Here is a 6,433-nt window from a genome sequence, read left to right on the forward strand (position 1 = left end):
TTAGCCTACACAAGATTTTTACCCAAACAATCATAACAGTCTTGTTCACGATAACTGAATATTTTGGAAATAGGCTTCTTTTGAAAATACAGTAACATTGGATTTTATTCCTAAAAGATAAAAATTGGCTAGAACTGCATAGTTCCTACCTTTTTCACATAGAGAAAAGTCTCTTCATTTTGCTTCAGTCTTCAGTATTCTCTATGGTTTAATATCTAGTCTGTTTCATTTTTGTAATATTTCTAGCCAGATAAGTATTTTTTTTCCTCTTGGCTTTTCAGTTTTGGATGGATGATAAATATAATTTTGGCATCATTTTCTCTCTGTGCCACTGATAGCATCTCATGTTGCAGTCAAGTCCAATGATTTTGGACATAGTATTTCTTTCTTTTTTTTTTTTTTTTTGAGGAAGATAATCCCTGAGCTAACATCTGCCAAAAATCCTCCTCTTTTTGCTGAGGAAGACTGGCCCTGGGCTAACACCTATGCCCATCTTCCTCTGCCTTATATGTGGGACGCCTTCCACAGCATGGCTTGATAGGCAGTGCATAGGTCTGCACCTGGGATCTGAACCAGCAAACCCCAGGCCACCAAGGCAGCGGAGCACACGAACTTAACCACTGCGCCACCAACTGGCCCCACAGTATTTCCTATTTTCCTGTTGGAAACTGATGGGGTACTTGCACTCATGCATAGACGAATCAATAAATAAGATACTGGGAGTATTTAATTGTCATGCTTGCAGTTTCATAGGAAGAATAATACTGACCAAGTCTGAGAGAAAACAGAGATAACAAGACTGATAGTTTGGAATGGCACATCCTATTCAGAATTCGACCTAGTCAGACTGTATTCTGGTGACAAGACAGCTGACTGACTGAAAACCCGTGTGACACATTGCTCCTGCGTATCACTATTTCTTGGGGTGCTTTTCTTCCATTCTGTTCATTATGTCTATAAATTTTTGGCTTTTTATCTTCTTTTGCATAAGTGAATGTGTGCAGAAGTCATGTGTCACTTAGGTGGAAATACTAAAATTCTGATATTTATTCTTCATATTCACATGCAGTGTTTAATCGAAGAGCTTCATATGGAAATGGTGAGAAGCTCTGTCAACTTCTCTCTGTGATACTTGTATGGAGCATAACTCCACTGTCCACCCTCAACCCACATTGTAAATGTAACATGACAGAGAGAACTTTTATGTTTTAATCCACTGAGATTTGAGGGCTATTTCTTTAAAGATTTTATTTTTTTTCCTTTTTCTCCCCAAAGTCCCCAGGTACATAGTTGTGTATTCTTAGTTGTGGGTCCTTCTAGTTGTGGTATGTGGGACACCACCTCAGCGTAGCTCCATGAGTGGTGCCATGTCCGTGCCCAGGATTCGAACCGACAAAACCCTGGGCTGCCTGCAGCAGAGCACGAGAACTTAACCACTCAAGCACGGGGCTGGTCCCTTGAGGGCTATTTGTTACTGCAGCATAAACAAGCTTAAAGTACTGAGTACAACCACAATGATGAGATGAGGCAGAGTTTGAGTGAGATCCTAAGAGTGGATTTAGCCCATCCCATCAAGGAACTAAGCTTAAAATTAGTGATATGTCATAAAACATAATCAATAAAATTGAGTTGATGTTTTAAATAATTTTTTATCATAACCATAATCAATATGTTTTGACTGACAGGATATTTCTGATGGTGAGGGGGTTAAGTAGAAGGCAATCTCTTAGGAGCTGGTGTGGTGTCAAGTGGAGACCAATGTTATAAAGATCTTCTTGAAGAAACATTTAGATGTGACCATTATGTGACTAGAATTGGAGGAGACAGAGGTGAGAAAATTCTATTCTTATGAATCTCAAAGAAGAATTGGTTTATATAATTACCTGATAGTCTTCAGATTCCAGTTTTGAGTTGTATTTGAATTTTTAGGTTATGGGACCACTCCTAATATGGTTGATTAAAGAATTCGCTTTTCAACTGTATTCTCTTGTTTTGAATCCAGATTCTGCCACTGATTTACTCTGTGATTTGGGCGTGATAGTTGACTTCTGTTTTCATTTCCATATTTGCACCCATGTAGAAAATGCTGATAATGGCTTCATATATTTGTTTTGTGGATTAAATAATGTTAATATACGTATATCATTTAGTATGGTACACTGTATAGAGCTTTGTCAAATACATTTATGATTTTAATTATTGTTGATTTGGACTAAAATTAGGATATCAAGCTATTGCTACCAGGGCATGTGAAATAATTTCTGGGAATGTGAAAATATTATGTAATTAAGTATTCAAGCTTGGAACATCTCTTTTTCCCTATGTCCTTCTAATTTAGAAAGTATTTAAATAATCCATTTGTCAGAATTAATGCTTATTATTCAAATTTTAGCAAAAATTTTCATATATATTTAGGTTCTCATTCCTTCATTCCATATATATTTATCCTTACAATATGTTGTGTACTATGTAGGTCATGAGCATACAGCTAAATTAAACATGTGATCTATGTGGAGGAAATAGTTACATAAAGAAAAAATGGGAGGTAATGTGACACCTGCTATGAAAGCTTTTAAGAGGGATGTAGAAATAACAAGGGAAATACCCAAAGTTCTTTAATTACAGGACATGCCTAACAAATTCTAAAATCTGAACAGCAGTTAGACAAGCAAAAAGTTCACGTGTTTGCATACATAATAGAATGAACAGTATATAAATGCATCAAGCAGCTTATTTTTTGTAGAAAATGCAAGAAATTTAAAGCATTCTGATAACAAATAGCACATAAATATACTGAGATACTATGTTTGAATTTAGAATGCTAACTTTTGTAACACCCTGAGGTAGGCCATATATAAGAAATACTAATAAATGCAAGATGTAAAATATATTTTATTTCTCATAAATTCTGAAGAACAATTGATAGTGGGAATAAGTATTAATTAATAGAGAAGAGAGATCATATTTGAGAATTATTGGAGAAAATCACTAGGATTTGGTGACTGAGATAGTGTATGGGCTTGGCCAATCAGAAGCAAATGGTTCCACATTTGAATTGATCAAGTGAGTGAATAATTGTATCCTTTTCTTAGTTTAGGATATTTTCAAGAAATATTTCAAAAATATTATTCTCAATAAAAGTGCTTTAAAAAAACTTTCTATATGGATATAAATTTAAATGCACAGAATTTTGCGAGTAGTTCAAGAAACCCATTTATAACGTTGGCTCAGTTTTCCAAATGGTAAATATTCTATTTTCCCCATTTTGCTTTATCATTCGATAGACAGGTAGGTAGATAATTTTTCTCTAAACTGTTCATGAGTGAGTTGAAGACACGGCACTGTTAGTCTTAAATATTTCCATGTGTATTTACCAACAAAAATATATTCTATTGCATATCTGTCACATTATAACTAGAATCAGAACACTTAGCATTGAAATAATGCTACAATCTAATCTACACTCCGTATTCGAAGTTAGACAATAGTCCAAAGAAAGAATTCTTTAGCTACATATTTTATTGCCCAGCATCCAATCCAGGATCATGTAGTTCATTTAAGAATCATGTCTCTTCAGAATCCTTTAATCCGCAACAGCTCTTCAGTATTTCTTTTCCTTCTTTCTTTTTTGTTTTTTTCTAAGCCGTTATTTACGTAAAATTTAAAACTTTTTGTTGATGTCTAACATACATACAAAATCACGTCATACAGCTTAACTAATTTTCATAAGGTAGACATAAATATGTGACAACCCCACTGAGGAATATAACGTTACTTGCTCCCTAACAGAAACCTCCTCTGCCATATTCCTTTACAGTTGTTAAAATCAAAAACAGAAAGAGTCCAACTCTTTATCTTTTCTTTTGAGGAAGATTAGCTCTGAGCTAACATCAGCTACCAATCCCCCTCTTTTTGCTGAGGAAGACTGGCCCTGAGCTAACATCCGTGCCCATCTTCCTCTACTTTATATGCAGGACGCCTGCCACAGCATGGCTTGCCAAGTGGTGCATATGTGTGCACCTGGGATCTAAAAGGGTGAACCCTGGGCCGTTGAAGCTGAGCGCATGAACTTAACTGCTGTGCCACCAGGCTGGCCCTCAAAATTAATTCTTTAAGACTGCTTTGGATCTAGTCCTTTGAATTTCCACATAAAATGTAGGATGAGGTTCTCAGTTCTTGTCACAAATTTTGATAGGATTCCACTCAGGACTTGTTTGAATCTTTAGATAAATTCAAGAGGAATTAACATCTTAACAATTTTCAGATTTTCAATCAATGAACAAGGTATAGTTCACCTTTTCTTTATGTCTTGTCTAATTCTCTCAACAATGTTTTGTAATTCTCAGTAGAGAATGTTTTCAAATCCCTTATTTTATTATGTGCATGAAAGTATCCTAAATGTATCATGGTTTTATGTCTATGGAAAAATTATTTTTTTCCCAAGTTATTTTTTTCCAGTATATGGATTTGCAAAACAATATTTATATGGACCTGATGTCTCAAAACCTTGCTAATATCAATTATTAATCAATGACATTAACTTTTTTGATATCCTTCTTAAATCTTTCAGGTTAAAAAATTGTATCCACTACAAATAAAGTTTGAAAATTGGCATTGTGTGGGTGTAGCCTTAGGCTTTGCCCACAGGAGACAATATCACTATTCCCTGCTCTACTACTCTATTCAATTGAGAGTTATCACCTAAAGGGTATGAAATCATGGAATATGGGCAAAGGTATTTGTCAGAACCACATCATAACTTTTAATTTCAGTGCTGACTTCTTGAATTAAGATCTTTTATGAAAATCATTGTATTAGTCAAGATTCTTCAGAGTGACAGAACGAATAGGACATATATACAGAGAGAGAAAAGGAGATTAGTTAAATGGAATTGGCTCACAGAATTATGAAGGTTGGCAACTCCCAAGGTTTGCAGTATGAGTCAGGAAGCAGGAGAGCCAGGAGAGCTAATGGTTTAGGTCCAGTCTGAGTTTGAAGCCTAAGAACAAGGAATGGCTGATGGTGTAGTTCCATTCTGAAGGCCAGCAAACTCAAGACACAGGTAGAACCAATGTTTCAATTCAAGTACAAAGATAGAAAAAAGTCAATATTCCAATTCAAAGGCCTTAGGCAGCAGGAAGATTTCTCACTTACTGGAGGAGGGTCAGCTGTTTACTTCCCTTCAAGTCTTCAACTGATTAGATAATGCCCACTACATATGGAGGCTCTCTTTTTTACTTAGTCTACCAATTTAAATGTTAATCTCATCTAAAAATACCCTTACAGAAACACCCAGAATAATGTTTGAACAAATATCAGGGCACCCTCAGGCCCAATCAAATTGACACAGGAAACTAACCATCACATCATCTCTGTGGGAGCCTGAAAAATATTTACCTGCTTTCATCCTTGGCTTTTGTGATGCTTAATTTCATGTCAACTTGGCTGGGCATTGGTGCCTAGTTATTATGTCAAGTATTACTCTGGATTTTTCTGTAGCATGTTTTAGAAATTTAGAAAAAAATAGAGAGAGAGAAAGAATTGTATGCATACTACCTGTTGGTTCTGTCTCTGGAGAATCTTAATGCAGGTTCTGAACAATTAAAACTTATACATTGAAATGATAAATGGGAGACAAAGATATCTATATTTTTAATATGGTTTAAATGTGAATATACAGCTTAGTTGAAAGTAAAACAGATGTGGTAACTAACTCCCAAATCAAGCTTTTTTTCACATTAAAAGAGGGTAACACAGATGTCGGGACAGCATTCCCATGCTGGAGTAGAGACTTATTCCAGAAAGTTGGCACAAAAGGCCTGCAGCTTATGGGCAGTTTTCTACCAAGCAGAAGGGTAGAGATGTGCCAACTGTTGCAAATATTCTTCCTAAATGGAAGCTTTAGATAAGAGTCTGCCAAAAATCAGAAGGAACAATGCGTTATTGTTCCTTCACCTGAAAGCCAACACCAAGAGTGAGAAAAGTCATCTCCTGTCCCTGATGGTCAAAACTCACCATCATTAATACCTCTTCCTTTGGGTGAAATCACTACTACCAGGAAATACCCATGACCTATTCAAGATCTCTTGTGAATTCCTGTGGAGTAAAGCCCTTGAACGTATTGATTCAATATTTATTCATCAGATCTTAAACTCAAGAAGGAAAAAATGAAAGGACAAAAGGAATTCCTCGGATTTTAAACTCAAGAAGGACAAAATAGAAAAATGATCAAAGGAAGCAATAAAGTACTTCACAGAAGGGATATACAAATGGAAAAAAAATTCAGTAAAGTTATTTCCCTCTGTTAAATGCTAATTATAAGGAGAATCATCTTTTGCCTACTGGACTATCAAAGGTAAAAATGACAATAATAAGCACTGTTTTTGAGAATTCAGAAAAACAAGTGCTATTAGTTGTTGAAATTGATACAATC

This window comes from Equus caballus, chromosome 7 (assembly GCF_041296265.1).
Source record: "Equus caballus isolate H_3958 breed thoroughbred chromosome 7, TB-T2T, whole genome shotgun sequence".
In the NCBI taxonomy this organism is placed as follows: Eukaryota; Metazoa; Chordata; class Mammalia; order Perissodactyla; family Equidae; genus Equus; species Equus caballus.